The following is a 15814-nucleotide window of genomic DNA, read 5'->3' on the forward strand; positions in this document are numbered from 1 at the left end:
ATTCTGGGTTGAAAGTTCTTTTCTTTAAGGATGTTGAATATTGGCCCCCACTCTCTTCTGGCTTGTATGGTTTCTGCTGAGAGATCTACTGTGAGTCTGATTGGCTTCCCTTTGTGGGTAACCCGATGTTTCTCTCTAAGGCTGCCCTTAGTTTTTTCTCCTTCATTTCAGCCATGGTGAATCTGATGATTATGTGCCTTGGGGTTGCTCTTCTTGAGGAATATCTTTGTGGTGTTCTCTGTATCTCCTAGACTTGAATATTTGCCTGCCTTGCTAGGTTGGGGAAGTTTTCCTGGATAACATCCTGAAGAGTATTTTCCAGCTTGAATTCATTCTCTTTGTCGCATTTATGTACACCTATCAAAAGTAGATTAGGTCTTTTCACTTAGTCCCTCATATTTTAGAGACTTTGTTCATTCCTTTTTACCCTTTTTTCTCTATTCTTGCCTTCCTGTTTTATTTCGTGGAGTTGATCTTCAACCTCTGATATCCTTTCTTCTGCTTGGCCAATTCGGCTGTTGATACTTGTGCATGCTTCACGAAGTTCTCATGTTGTGTTTTCAGCTCCATCAATTCACTTATATTCCTTTCTATTTTTTCCATTCTCGTTAGCATTTCATCAAATCTTTTTTCAAGGTTCTTAGTTTCTTTGCATTGGGTTAGAACATGTTCTTTTAGTTCACGGAAGTTTCTTACTACCTACCTTCTGAAGTCTGATTCCGTCATTTCAAAACACTCATTCTCCATCCAACCTTGTTCCCTTGCTGGTGAGGGGTTGTGATCCCTTGTAGGAGGAGAGGTGTTCTGGTTTCGGGTGTTTTCATCCTTTTTGTGCTAGTTTCTTCCCATCTTTATGGATTTATCCAACCCGTCGTCTTTGTAGTTGCTGGCTTTCAGATTGGGTCTCTGAGTGGACATTCTGTTTGTTGATGATGAGGTTATTTCTGTTTTCCTTCTAACAGTCTGGCCTCTCTGCTGTAGGTCTGCTGATGTCCACTCCAAGCCCTGCTTGCCTGGGGATCACCTGCAGCAGCTGCAGAACAATAAGGGTTGTTACCAGTTTTCTTCTTCTGCTATCTTTGTCCCAGAAAGATTCCCGCCAAGTCTCAGTCTGATCTCTCCTTTATGAGTTGGCTCTTTGGATATACAGGGGTCAGGGAGCTGCTTGAGGAGACAGTCTGTTCTTTATAGGAGCTCAAATGCTGAGCTGTGAGCTCTGTTGTTCATTCAGAGCTGCTGTGCAGGTACGTTTATGTCTGCTGCAGCAGAACTCATAAACTGCTTTTTGTTCCCAGGTGCTCTGTCCCAGGGATTTAGGGCTTTATGAGTTTCTGTTATGCTGCTGCCTTCTTTTTTTTTCCTTCAGAGCTGCCCTGCCCAGCAAGGAGGCAGCCTAGTCACTGTCTGCCTGTAGAGGCTTTGCTGAGCTGCTGTGGGCTCCGGCCAGCTGCCGAGTGAACTTCCCTACAGTCCTGTTTATACGGGTGTAGTTAGAACTGCCTCGACAATGGTGCCCTGCCTCTGTTAAGACTGACTCTCTCTGTAGTGGCAGGTTTCCTCAGCAACTGTGGGCTGCCTCAGCAATGGCAGGTTGCCTTGGCAATGGCAGGCTGCCTCAGCATTAGCTGGCTACCTCCTTATTGGTAGAGTGCCTCGGGAATGGCGGATGCCCCTCCCCCACAAGCTGGACTGTCTGGGGTTCAGCTGCGCTTGCCGTGAAACTCTCAATCCAGAGAGTTTCTCATTGTTGTTCTTTTGTGGGGGTGGGTCCAGCTGAGCCTGATCACCTGGCTCCCTGCCTCAGAGCCTTTTTTTTTTTTTAAGTTGGTGTTCCAGTCGCCTGTTGAAGAGGCGCGGAATCTGGGTGTTTTCCCGTGTCTCGACTCACTGCGCTGTCTTAAACAGCAGCACTGAGATTCGTGGCGCTTTTTTTGCCCTGGAATCTACTGTACTGTTTCCCTGTTCAGTCCCCTTTTTAAACAGATGAATGGGTGACTTCCCGTGGCTCCAATCGCCAGCCAAAAGGGCACCCAGACCAGTGTATTTTGTACGGAGAACTGCTGCTCTGGGGCACTGACAAAGCAGCCACGCGGGGCAAAGCAGCCACATGGGGCAAAGCAATGGCACCGAGGACACAGCCGCGCTGGCCGAAACAGCCACGCTGGTGGCCCCTGGAGCTCCCCCGCCTGGGAATTTCCTAGTCTGTGGGCAATAAAAATGCGGCGTCCACTCACCCTCTGCGCTTTCACTGGGAGCTGCAATCCTGAGCTGTTCCTAAACGGCCATCTTGGATCCCCTCAGAAATTCTTTTCTTTTACAAAATTTTAACCATAATCTTTAACTTTTAAATTATTATTTTAAATGAACACATAATAATTGTGCATATTTATGGGGTACAGTGTGATATTTCAATACATGTATTCGCTGTGTAATGATCAAGTCAGGGTAACTAGAGAATCAATCACCTCCAACATTTGTCATCATTTTGTACAAGCATGAGTTTTTTAAGGCTTCAGTTTCTTTGTTTTCAAATCAATTTTTTGAGGATAATTTACATATAATAAAATGCACTCATTTAAATTGTACACTTTGATGAGTTTTGACAAACTGTATAAACCTTTGTAACCATCATCATAATTAAGACATAAACATTTCCTTCAACCTAATCTATTCCCTCATATTCTGTTGGAGTAAACCACTCTGACCCAGGAATCCACCAATTTGCTTCCTGTCACTATAGATTTGTTTTTGTTGTTGTTGTTGGTCTAGAGCTTCATAAGAATAAAATAATGGATATATATTATGAATAATTTTTCCCTGCCTATGACCTGTCTGTTCATTTTCTCAAAGATGAATTTTTCAAGAGCATAAGATTTAAAATTGGATGAACTCAAATGATCACATTTTTCCTTTATGATTTGTGCTTTCCTTTTTTTGTTGTTGTTTTGTTTTGATTTGGTTTCATTTGGTTTTGTGTTTGTGACAGATCTCACCCTGTTGCCCAGGCTAGAGTGCAGTGGCACAATCCCAGCTCACTGCAACCTCTGCCTCCTGAGTTCAAGTGATTTTTGGGCCTCAGTCTCCCAGCAGATTTGTACCTTTTGTATCCTCATTTAGCAATTTTTGTCTGTGCATGGTGGTTCATACCTGTAATCCCAGCACTTTGGGAGGCCGAGGTGGGCAGATAACTTGAGCACAGGAGTTTGAGACCAGCATGGTCAAATGATGAGACCCTGTCTCTGTGAAAAACACAAAACTTAGCTGAGCATGGTGGTGCAAGCCTGTAGTCTGGGCTATTACAGGGGCTGACGTAGGAGCATGGCTTGAGCCTGGAAGGTGGAGGATTCAGTGAGCCATGATTGTGCCACTGCACTGCAGCTTTGGTGACAGAGCAAGACCCTGTCTCAAGGGAAACTTTAAAAAAAGAAAGAAAGAAATTTTTGCTTACTCAAGTCCTCAAAAATTATCTCCTGGGTTTTCTTTAAAAGTTTTGTGGCTTTAACTTTTACATTTAGGTCTACAATTTCTTCTGATTTAATATTTTCGTATAGAGTAAACAAAGTATCAAAGTTCATTTATTTCCATGTGAATATCCAGTTTTTCCAGCACAATTGGATAAAAAGACTATCATCATTGAATTAATTTGGCAGCTTTGTGAAAAATCAATTAGTGACACTCGTGTGGGTCTATTCCTAGTCAATTCTGTTCCATTGCTGTATATATCTATCCTGTGCCAAAACCACACTCTCTTATCTTTATAGTTAAGTCTTGAAATCAGTTGGAAATAAAGTCTTTCCAACTTTCTTCTCTGAAAAAAGAATAGTTTTGGCTGTTCTATGTAATTTGCATACATATATAATTTTTTTAACCAGCTTGTTATAAATTTTGCAAAAAAAACTTGTTAGGATATTGACTGGGATAATGAACCTGTAGATCAATTTGGGGACAAGTGACATCCTAAAATTTTCAAACCTCTAATCCATTAACATGCTATAGCTCTCCATTTATTTTTGGTCTTCTTTAATTTCTCTCAGCAGTGTTTTCAGGCTTTTAGTGTACAGAACTTAACACATTTTTTAAAACTTATCCCTAATAATTCCCGTTTTTTATATTATTGTGAATGGGATTTTTTTTTTTTTTGAGATACAGTCTAGCTGTATTGCCCAGGCTGGTGTGTTCAAGACCTTCAACGGAAATCCTGGGGTTTTTATCAGTGCTCCTCCTCCTGGGGAGTTTATAGGCTCCAATTTCCCAAGAATTCCCTTTCACTTCTTAGCCTCTTACCTGCTGTTTGGTTCCTTCCTCTCTTTCTTTTCCTTCCTTCCTTTCCCTCCCTCCTTTTCTTCCTTCCTTCCTTTCTTTTTTTCTTTCTTTCTCTTCTTTCTTTCTTTCTTTCTTTTTTTCTTTCTTCCTTTCTTTCTCTCTTTTCTTTTTTCTTTCTTCCTTTCTCTTTCTTTCTTTCTTTTTCTTCCTTTGTCTTTCTTTCTTTCTCTTTCTTTATTTTGTCTCTCTTTCGATCTCTCTTTTTCTTTCTTCCCCTCCTTCCTGCCTTTCTCCTTCCTTCCTTTTTTCTCCTTCCTTCCTTCCTTCTTTCCTTTCTCCCTCCTTCCCTCCCTCCCCTTCCCTTCTCTTTTTCTTTCTTTCCCTCCTTCCTCCCTCTTTCTTCTTTCTCTCTTTCTTTCATTCTCTCTCATTTCTCTCTCTCTTTTTATACCTTTCACCATGTGCAGTTTCAAGAAGGTGAATAAATGCCTTTAAGGGGACAATGGAGAAGAATGATGCCTTCATTTTCCCAAAGTTTCCTTTTCCTTCTATGTCTGTGATACTCTGAAGATCTCTAAGATGTTACTTTCTATTGGCATCATAGTCCAATGCTACTTGGAAATTAGCTAACGTTTAAAAGGAAAGCCAGCAGAGAAAGTCAGGGTCATTCACACAAATGCCTTTCCCTTCTCTCTGGTTTCCTGGGCCTATTCTTAAAGTCATAACTTTGATTCCAATTTTGTGGTTGGATAATATATGTTTTTGGGAATTGTTTTTTCAGATAAATAAAACAGCCATGTACATTCTGACCTATTTCATTAGGAAAATAGCTTTCTCTTACTGTCATATAGCATATCCTAACTGAATATATAATCCCTGGCTGGATGAGACCATTTTACCCTCTAAGAGTATTGGTTTCTTTTTCTTTTGTGATCTAGAGTTTTCTTCACACCTAAAGTCAACCTTGATTTTTTTTGCCTTTGTTAATATGCTGGGTTTTTGTCTCATCTGAATTTTAGAAATTTAAGAGATTATCAGCATATGTGTGAATATAATCTTTTTATTAATAAACCTGTAACAGAATAAATCATTAGTTTTTTTCTTAAGGCAGTGACTGTGTTACTTTGTGGGCCTATATCACATAGTTATTGCTTTGAAACAAAATGAATGCAGAACAACTTTTTTTCATTAAAAAAGAAGCTGATCTTAAAATGCTTGTTATAGAACATTCATACTATATAATTACATAGTATAATAGTTTATAATTATATATAAACATAAATATATAATTATTACAGTACTTCTATTTATAGAAATGCCGTATATTTATACAATATGACATATTTATATAATATATAAATTGAATGTATATTATGAAAATATATAATATATAATATAAATATAACATAAACATATTTATATAATATATATCTATATATGAATATATATTTATATATATTCATATATTCATGATTCATATATTCATGAATATATTTGTATATATTCATAAATTTGTATAGTCATAAATATATATTCATATATAAATTATTTTTATATGGTATTTATATGTAAATAAATATTTATATATATAATATGACATATTGCATAATATATATTATATTATGGCACATGTTGTATAATATAGGTTATATGTACTATTAATATATTTATACATAATATATGTAATAATATATTATACATATTATATTGTATAATAATTATAATTATATTATATAATTCATCCAAACTAAGTAATCAGAGGGAAAGAGCTTATGAAGACCCTGTCACCTCTATTCCTCTGCCTGTGACCCACTGTGGAAACCCCTGTAAATATAATACCTTCTTTATTAGTCTGTTTTCACATTGCTGATAAAAACATACCTGAGACTGGGCAATTTACAAATGACAGAGATTTGATGGACTCACAGTTCCACATGGCTAGGAGGCCTCACAATCATGGTGGAAGGTGAAAGGTGCATCTCACATGGCAGCAGACAAGAGACAGAGTGAGAGAGCCAAGTGAAAGGGGTTTCCTCTTATAAAACCATCAGGTCTCATGAGACTTATTCACTACCATGAAAACAGTATGGAAGAAACTACCCCCGTGATTTAATTATCTTCCACCAGGTCCCTCCCGCAACATGTGGTAATTATGGGAGTACAAGTCAAGATGTGAATTGGGAGGGGACATAGAGCCAAACCATATCACCTTCTATGCACATCTCTGAACTAGGTACATAAAACTCAACAAGTGGCTCAAGCATGTCACATTGTTCAGAGGAACTGGGGCTGCTCACTCAGAGCAGTAAGACCAGCTATCCACATCAAGGTTTTGCAGCAGGAGAAAGGAAGGCATTTATTTGCAGGGCACCAAGCAAGGAGAATCAGGCAGCTCATGCTAAATCCCAACCATCCAGTTGGCTTACAGGGAAAGATTTTTAAAGGTGGGAGACAGAGGCGATAGGCAAAGCCATAAATCAATACACGAAGCCTCTACATTTGGTTTGACCCTAAAAAAGCAGACATCTGGAAGCAGAGGCCCACGTATGCTCACATTAGGACTAGTAATCCCAATACTTTGGAAGGTGGGGGAGGGAGGATTTCTTGAGGCCAGGAGTTTGAGATCAGCCTGGGCAACATAGGGAGATCCTGTCTCTACAAATGTCATAGGTGAGTTAAAAGATTTTCTGATTCGTGATTAGTTAAGAAGATGGAGCTTTGTCTAAAAATATGGGGTCTGCAGAAAAGAATGTTCACTCTGGCCTGTGAGTGTGGCTTCCTCCAGATCCCTCAGGAAGAAATTTAGAACAAGAACTCTAACCACAGTTAGAGTTTAGTCCTCATTTCCTTTTTATCGGAGGTCTATGTGCTAGTTGATCGGTTTAATGCGAGTCTAGGTTTCTGAAAAACAACTCAAAGACATACACTAAGATGTTATGTTTAGATTCTATAGGGAGTGATTTGGGTTGACTGTGTTCCCACCCAAATCTCATTTTGACTTGTAGCTCCTATAATTCCCATATGTTGTGGGAGGGATCTGGTGGGAGGTAATTGAATCATACTAATTGAATCAGGCCTCCCCCATGGTAGTGAATAAGTCTTACAAGATCTGATGGTTTTATCAATGGGAGTTCCTGTGCACAAGCTTGCCTGCCACCATGTAAGATGTGACTTTGCTTCTCTTTTACCTTCTGCATGATTGTGAGGCCTCCACAGCCATGTAGAACTGTGAGTCCATTAAACCCATTTCCTTTTAAATTACCCAGTCTTGGGTATGTCTTTATTAGTAGCATGAGAACAGAGTGATACAGGGAACAAAAACATTTCTTGACTCTAACTTTCTTGGCTATTGTTTTAAGCTACAATGACCTTATTGTTTACAAAGTTGCTGGTTTACTTCTCAGGGCTAGCTAGGTGCCTGGAATTTCTTTGAAGGAACTCAAGATTTTTCTGTTTTCATGCTGGGGTAGGGGAGTGGCACTCAGCAAGTCCCTAAGAGTGGTCCCTGTTACATCTCAGTTACAATATTGCTAGGGAACATATGACCCAGCAATCCCACTGCTGATGTATACTCCAAAGAAAAGACATTAGCATGTCAAAGAGGCATCTCACTCTGATGTTTGTTGCAGCACTGTTTACAATAGTTAAGATTTGGAAGCAACCCAGGTGCCCATCAACAGATGAATGGATAAAGAAAATGTGGTATATGCCCACAATGGAGCACTTTTCAGCCATGAAAAAGAATGAGATCTACTCATTTGTAACTACATGGATGGAAGTGGAGAGCATTATGTAAAGTAAAATAAGCCAGGCACAGAAAGACAAACATCACATGTTTTCACTTTATGGGATGTAAAAATCAAAACAGTTGAACTCATGGACATACATATGGTTACCAGAAGCTGGAAGGGTGAGGGGGGGCATGGTGGGGGGCAAGGATCTTGGGTAGGTAGGAATAGTTAAGAGGTTTAAAAAAGTTAAAAAGAATGAGTAAGACCTACTATTTGGTAGCACAACAGGGTGGCTATAGTCAATAATAACCCATATATTTTACAATAACTTAAAGAGTCTAATTGGATTGTTTGTAACTCAGAGGATAAATGCTTGAGGGGGTGGATACCCTGTTCTCCATGATGAGCTTATTTCATAAGATCTTTCCTGCTTCCAGGGGAGCCATGCAGCAGAGCTAGGTGCCGAGTGCAGAGCCTGGTGCCGGGTGCAGAGTCGGGTGCTGAGTGCAGAGGAACCGTTGACATTTAGGGATGTGGCCATAGAATTCTCTCTGGAGGAGTAGCAATGCCTGGACACTGCACAGCATAATTTATATAGGAATGTGATGTTAGAGAACTATAGAAACCTGGCCTTCCTGGGCAGACAAGCAACCTCATCAAGCAGCTCCCTGACACCACAGCCAGGTAAATCCACAAAGATGGGAAAAAAACAGCACAAAAAAGATGAAACCATCAAAGACCAGAACACCTCTTCTCCTTCAAGGCATCACAACTCCTCAACAACACAGGATCACAACTCGACCGAGGAATGCGACGAATTGACAGAAACAGGCTTCAAAAGGTGGCTAAAGACAAACTCTTCTGAGCTAAAGGAACATGTTCTAACTCAATGCAAAGCAACCAAAAACCTCGAAAAAAAGTTAGACAAAATGCTAATTGGAATAACAAGCATAGAGAAAAACATAAACGACTTGATGGAGTTGAAAAACACAGCACAATAACTACATGAAGCAAACACAAGTTTTAATAGCCACATCGATCAAGGAGAAGAAAGAATATCAGAGATTGAAGATCAACTCAATGAAATAAAAAGAGAAGGCAAGACAAGAGAAAAAAGAGTGAAAAGAAATGAACAAAGCCTCCAAGAAATATGGGATTATGTGAAAAGACCTAATCTACGCTTGATTGGTGTACCTGAATATGATGGGGAGAATGAATCCAAGCAGGAAAACATGTTCCAGGATATTATCCAGGAGAACTTCCTAAGCCTAGCAAGGCAGTCCAAATTTCAAATTCAAGAAATACAGAGAGCTCCACAAAGATATTCCTCAAGAAGAGCAACCCCAAGGCACATAATCGTCAGATTCGCCAGGATTGAAATGAAGGAAAAAATGCTAAGGGCAGCCAGAGAGAAAGGCCAGGTCACCCACAGGGGGAAGCCAATCAGACTCACAGCAGATCTCTCTGCAGAAACCCTACAAGCCAGAAGAGAGTGGGGGCCAATATTCAACATCCTTAAAGAAAAGAACTTTCAACCCAGAATCTCCTATACAGCCAAACTAAGCTTCATAAGTGAAGGAGAAATAAAATCCTTTACGGACAATAAATTATTGAGAGATTCTGTCACCACCAAACCTGCCCTACAAGAGCTCCTGAAAGAAACACTAAGCATGGAAAGGAACAAGTACCAGTCACTGCAAAAGCAAACCAGTTGGCAAAGATCAAAAATGCAATGAAGAAAATGAGGCAACTAATGGGAAAGAAAACCAGTCAGTAACAAAATGGCAGAATCGAATCCACACATAATAATATTAATATTGAATGTAAATGGCCTAAACACCCCAATCAAAAGACACAGACTGGCAAACTGGATAAAAAGTCAGAACCCATCAGTGTGCTGTATTCAGGAAACCCATCTCACATACAAAGACACACATAGACTCAAAATAAAGGGATAGAAGAAGATTTACCAAGCAAATGGAGAACAAAAAAAAGCAGGGGTTGTAATCCTAGTCTCTGATAAAATGGACTTCAACAAAGATCAAAAGAGACAAAGAGGGACACTACATAATGGTAAAAGGATCAATCCAACAGGAAGAGCTTAGTATCCTAAATATATACGCCCACAACACAGGAGCACCCAGGTACATAAAGCAAGTTCTTAATGACCTAAAATGAGATTTAGACTCCCACACAATAATAGTGGGAGACTTCAACACTCCACTGTCAATATTAGGTCAATGAGACAGAAAACTAACAAGGATATCCAGGACTTGAATGCAGAGCTGGACCAAGTAGACCTAATACACATATACAGAATGCTCCACCCCAAATCCACAGAATATACATTTTTCTCAGCACCACATTGTACATACTCTAAAATTGACCATATCACTGGAAGCAAATCACTCCTCAGCAAATGCAAAAGAACAGAAATCATAACAAACAGTCTGTCAGACCACAGCACAGTCAGACTAGGATTCAGGATCAAGAAACACACACAAACCCGCACAACCACTTGGAAACTGAACAACCTGTTTCTGAGTATTGACTGGAAATGCTGTCTCAAAAAAAAAGAAATACTAGACTTCCATAGAATCAACCCAAATGCCCATCAATGATAGACTGGACAAAGAAAATGTGGTACATATACATCATGGAATACTATGCAGCCATAAAAAACAAGTTTGTGTCCTTTGTAGGGACTTGGATGAATCTGGAAACCATCATTCTCAGCAAACTAACACAAGAACAGAAAGACAAACACTGTATGTTCTCACTCATAGGTTGGTGTTGAACAACAAGAACACATGGACTCATGGAGAGGAGCATCACACACTGGGGGCAGTTGAGGGGAGTAGGGAGACACAGCGGGGGGTGGGGAGGGTGGGGAGGGATAACATGGGGAGAAATGCCAGATATAGTATGCACCTAAAGTAAATAAATTAATTTAAAAAAATACAAAATAGCCGGACATGGTGGTGCCTGCCTGTAATCTCAGCTACTAGGGAGGCTGAGGCAAGAGAACTGCTTGAACCTGGGAGGTGGAGATTGTAGTGAGCTGAGATCGTGCCACTGCACTCTAGACTAGGCAACAGAGCGAGAGTCTGTCAAAAAAAAAAAAAAAAGGCACTTATTTTTGAGATGGGGTCTTGCTACATAACCCGGGCAGGTCCTAGTGTTTTGACCAGAAACAATTCTCCAACTTTAATGTACCATGTAGCTATTATTACAGGTGTGAACCATGATGCCTGGTTCTCTCATAAAGGGATTTTTGTCAGGAATCAGTGACAGATTTTCTTGGTGTCAGAAGATAAGCAAATAGGGCACCTTTTACTTTCTTGTCTTATTAACGTCACTGTCCATATGAATTTTTACTTTTTATTTTCTACTTCAAATTTGTCTGTAATTTTAGATTCAGACATTTAGGGCAATATACTAGAATTTACATGCTGTGACTGAATTAAATTAGATAATTAGTATGCAGGCAGGCAAAAAGGAATTATAAAATTTTAAACTGCTTCTGTTAGCCTTTATCTAAAGAATATAATTTATTCCCCAAATATTTGTTTTTTATTTGAGACTCTTACCATATTCTGCTAAATATGTGTATGTGTGTGTGTGTATATATATATAATTTAGCAACGTAAGGCTATTCTTTGCTTCTAAACAAACTTGGATTACAGTAGTATTTTGTGTAAAAATGGCATATATTTAAAACTTTAAAATTGATACTAGTTTCTTTTAAATGCTTATCTAGTAAAGTTTCTCATTAGGAAAAAAAAAAGATCTTTCCCTCTGATTCCTTAGTTTGGATGAATTATATAATTATAATTATTATACAATATAATATGTATAATATATTATTACATATATTATGTCTAAATATATTAATAGTAAATATAACCTATATTATACAACATGTCATAATATAATATAATATATATTATGTAATATGTCATATTATATATTATTTATATAAATATTTTTATATAAATATTAATACCATATAAAATAATTTATATAAGAATATATACATATATTTGTGACTATACAAATTTATACCTGTATCAAAACATCTCATGTACCCCACAAGTAGGTACACCTACCATGTACCTACAAAAATAGCAAATAAAAAACATTTAAAAAGATTACTAGGGAAGTAGGGTCCATACAAGATAGTGATACTACATGTTAGCAAATGCTAAATGCCAAAGCCATGGCACTCACAACAAGTGCTTCAGGGACTGTGAAACTACCCTCAGGTGACAAGCCAAGCCAAAAGGTACACACACACACACACACACACACACACACACAGGATCCTGATTGTGCTGCTGGCTGGCAGAAAAAAAAAATGCCCAGATTTCCCTGGCAGTTGAACCAAACAGTAGAGAGGTGAATGCTGAGCTGTTTGGATGAGAGGTTTTGAGCAGCATTGCCTGCTTTTGTTCCTGATTGCTGTGAGAATTTTCACATGTAGCTTTTCTCTGATTCTGGGAATTGGAGGCATCTGAGCTGGTGAGCAGTCTCTCTGACACAAGAGGGGACAAGAAACTGAGGACCCTGGAAAGGAGGGTTCTGTAAGGAAGAGCTAGCCTGCTTCGGCCAGGTCTGTTGTTCCTTCTTTTTTGGCACACCTTTGGGAGCAGCAGAGAGAGACTGGCAAGCATCTAATCTGCCTACGGAATAGTCTGAGACCCACCTTGCTGCTTGCTTCTTTTTCTTCCCAAGACAAACCTTGGTTGTACTGTGTATTCCGTCAGCTCCTGGGAGACAGACAGGTGAGGACTAGGAAAGGTGACTGCTGACTCCAAGCAAATGCGTTGCTCTTGAGACCCGGGGCAGGGGAGAGAGGGGTTTCTCTGGGCGGAGACTCAGCAGAGGTCAGCGCAAGGACTGGCTGCTGACAGTCTGCGAATTTGTAGCTCACACCTGTGCCCAAGAGCCCTCTCCCTCCCATTGGATCCAACCTATGACCTTGGGAGAAGCGGGGGCCACGCCACGTGTTCTCAGGTCCTGGAGGAATGGGATCCATGGTGGGCGGGCAATGCCCCGCAGCAGCCGTTCCTCTCTGGATGTTGCCAGGGGCGGTCACGCGGAATCCTCCCCCCCGCCCCGAAGTTTTGACCATTGACCCCTCCACTTCGGCTCCCTGCCTCCCCTCCTGGGCTCAGGTTCTGATAGTGGCGGTAGGGTGTGGGCACCTAGGATGAAGTAGTGAAGGCGGCAGGCGCTGGGATGAGTCGTCCTGTGCCAAGGAGCAGCAGTTTGCTGGAGTCAATGTGGGCAGCTCCGTTGGGAAGGGAAGAAAGGAGCACTGTCTGTCAAGCTCCTGCTCGCCCCCGCGTGTCTGCCTGTGTGTGCTGTGCAAGTGCGTGTGTGTGTGTGTGTGTGCGCGCGCGCGCCGAGGCGTTCCTCAGGTTGTGCAGCTTGGAAACCTAAGAAGCCATTGGAGAGGCGGAGGGTGGTGGTGAGGGCTCCACCACAGGCGGCCCAGGTGAGCCCAGAAGCCCGGCTCCTGAACTCGGGCGCAGACAGAGCTGGGACGGTATTGCGGCGGTCGCAAGGTCCCGGGGCCCCAGCAGGGAGGAGACCAGAGCTGCAGGAGTTTCTAGAGCACACAACTCCGGCGGGGCCTCGGCCATTGGGCTCCGGGACTCAGCTAGGCAGCCGCGCACAAGGGCTGAGCCCTAGCGGCCAGGGGGATCTGGAGAAGTAGAGGAGCGCGCGGTGCAGGGGGTGCTGGGCACACGTCCCCAGACGGAAGCAGAGGACGAGGACAGGAAGGCCGAGGCCAGATCGCGCTCCAAGTGGAAGAGAGGTCTGGTGCTTGTCCCGGAGCGCGCGTGGGAAGCGGCCCGGGGGTTCAGCGGGAGCCGGCTGCAGCAAGGATGCCGGCACTGGAAAGCGGCTGCCGGCTGAGGGTGTGAGCAAGAGGCTGAGGGCTGCCAGCTCCGCGCCTCCATTCCGAGCCTCCCCCTCCCTGCGGGCCTGGGAGGAAGCCCTCCGCGCGGTGCGGAGTCGCCTCGGCTGCCGGGCTGTGGGGTGCCCGCCCAGCGAGAGGTGAGTGCCGCCGCAGGCTCGTCCGCTCACCCGCTTACCTGCGCGTTCCCTCTCCTCTCCTCTTCCTTCGGTCCTCGCCCCTCTCCAGGGTGCCCGAAATCCCGGGCGTTGCGGGCTCCAGTGTTCAGACTCAGGGGGCAATTGACAGACAATGCCTCCGGTACCTGTTGGCTCCAGCACTGGGCACCTTGGGGGCCGCCCCGGCCACCTTGCCCTCCATGCGGGAGTCCTGGGTTCTGTCCACCTCCTGCCCCAGCGCGTAGTGCTAGCCTTTCTGGGCGCATGCTCCTTGCTGCCACCCACCCTGGGTCCTGGGGCGCTGGGGTGCAAGGGGTAACTGGACAGGCCTCTGCAGTCCGGCTGGGACCTAGTCACTGAGCTCCAAGCAGCTGGATGGGTCTGGCGCCCAGGCAGGGGTGGGCTCCGTCTTCCCCGGGCAGTCTGGGTTTGCCTGGGTGCGGTCTCCCCCGACTAGCGCAAAGCGGAGAGACTTGGTCCGAAGGCGCCTAAGCAGCAGCAGGTAGTTCTGGGCTGGCCTCAGGACAAGGGAGAGCGCGGGACTTCCTAACCTGAGGGGCTGGGGACCCTGAGAGCAGGGGCTTGCGTCCCAGCCTCGGTCCACATGCGCTCGGGCCACCACCCCACCATTTCCCACTGCTCTTTTTTCTTGGATGAGGCTTGTGTGAGGAAGGTGTCTTTTTTCCATTTGGGTCAAAGCCCTTAGCTCCTGAGTGAAGCGGTGCCTGTAGTTCCCTCAGTGCCAAGACTGAGGCACCAGCCACCCCCAGGCCCTGAGCCGGTTTTCTGCAAAAAAAGGGACTTTCTTGGGCTCAGAGACCAGCAGCTTAGCGCCAGCTGTGTGTGGCTGGGAAGTCTGTTTAGTGGTGATAATAACTACATTCTAAAGTGACCCACAGTAACCTCTGCGACAGAGTTGAGATGACCTTCCCAGAAATAATGGGTAGATTTCTGCTCTGTGTGTTCAGACAAATGCAACATTTGTGCACATGTGAGAACTCATGAGCTCCTAGGAGTTTCAGGTTCTGCTTTTTTAGCTGCTCGCTTTTGATCAAAAAGGAAAATTATTTTTCAATTTGGACATCAGAGCTTTGGAAAGGAATTTAAAGCCATTTGGTGTGAAATTGTCTTGAGGCTAGAACAAAATGTGTCTTTCATAGGCGCCGGATTCCAGCTCACCTCCTTAGCTTGTTCGTGGTTTTATTTCATTTTTGTGGGGTAGGAGGAGGTGTTGGATGGAGAAGAATGTGGAGTCTTGATTTTTATCTGCCATGAAACACCCTCATGTCTGCAGTGAACTGAAGAAACAGAGCCCTTCCACTGGGCTTCCACCAGGGCAGGCCATTGTGGTCACACAGCTCAGGGCATCCTTGGGGCTTTGGTCAGGGACCCCACCGATTGCCTGAGGAACTAGCAAAGTTATGCAGTTCCAGGAGCCCAGGAATGAATCCTAAACTGGGCGTGGTGATGGAACCACAAGGCTGAGAGGTCTGGGATTACAGGCACCTGCCACCACACCCAGCTAATATTTGTATTTTTAGTAGAGACAAGGTTTCAACATGTTGACCAGGCTGGTCTTGAATTCTTGACCTCAGGTGATCTGCCCACTTTGGCCTCCAAAAGTGCTGGGATTACAGGTGTGAGCCACTGAGCCTGGCCTCATTTTTGTACTTTTAATAGGGATGGGAATTCACCATGTTGGCCAGGCTGGTCTCAAATCCCTGACTTCAAGTGAT

Source organism: Cebus imitator, unplaced genomic scaffold, assembly GCF_001604975.1.
Source record: "Cebus imitator isolate Cc_AM_T3 unplaced genomic scaffold, Cebus_imitator-1.0 Scaffold462, whole genome shotgun sequence".
NCBI lineage: Eukaryota > Metazoa > Chordata > Mammalia > Primates > Cebidae > Cebus > Cebus imitator.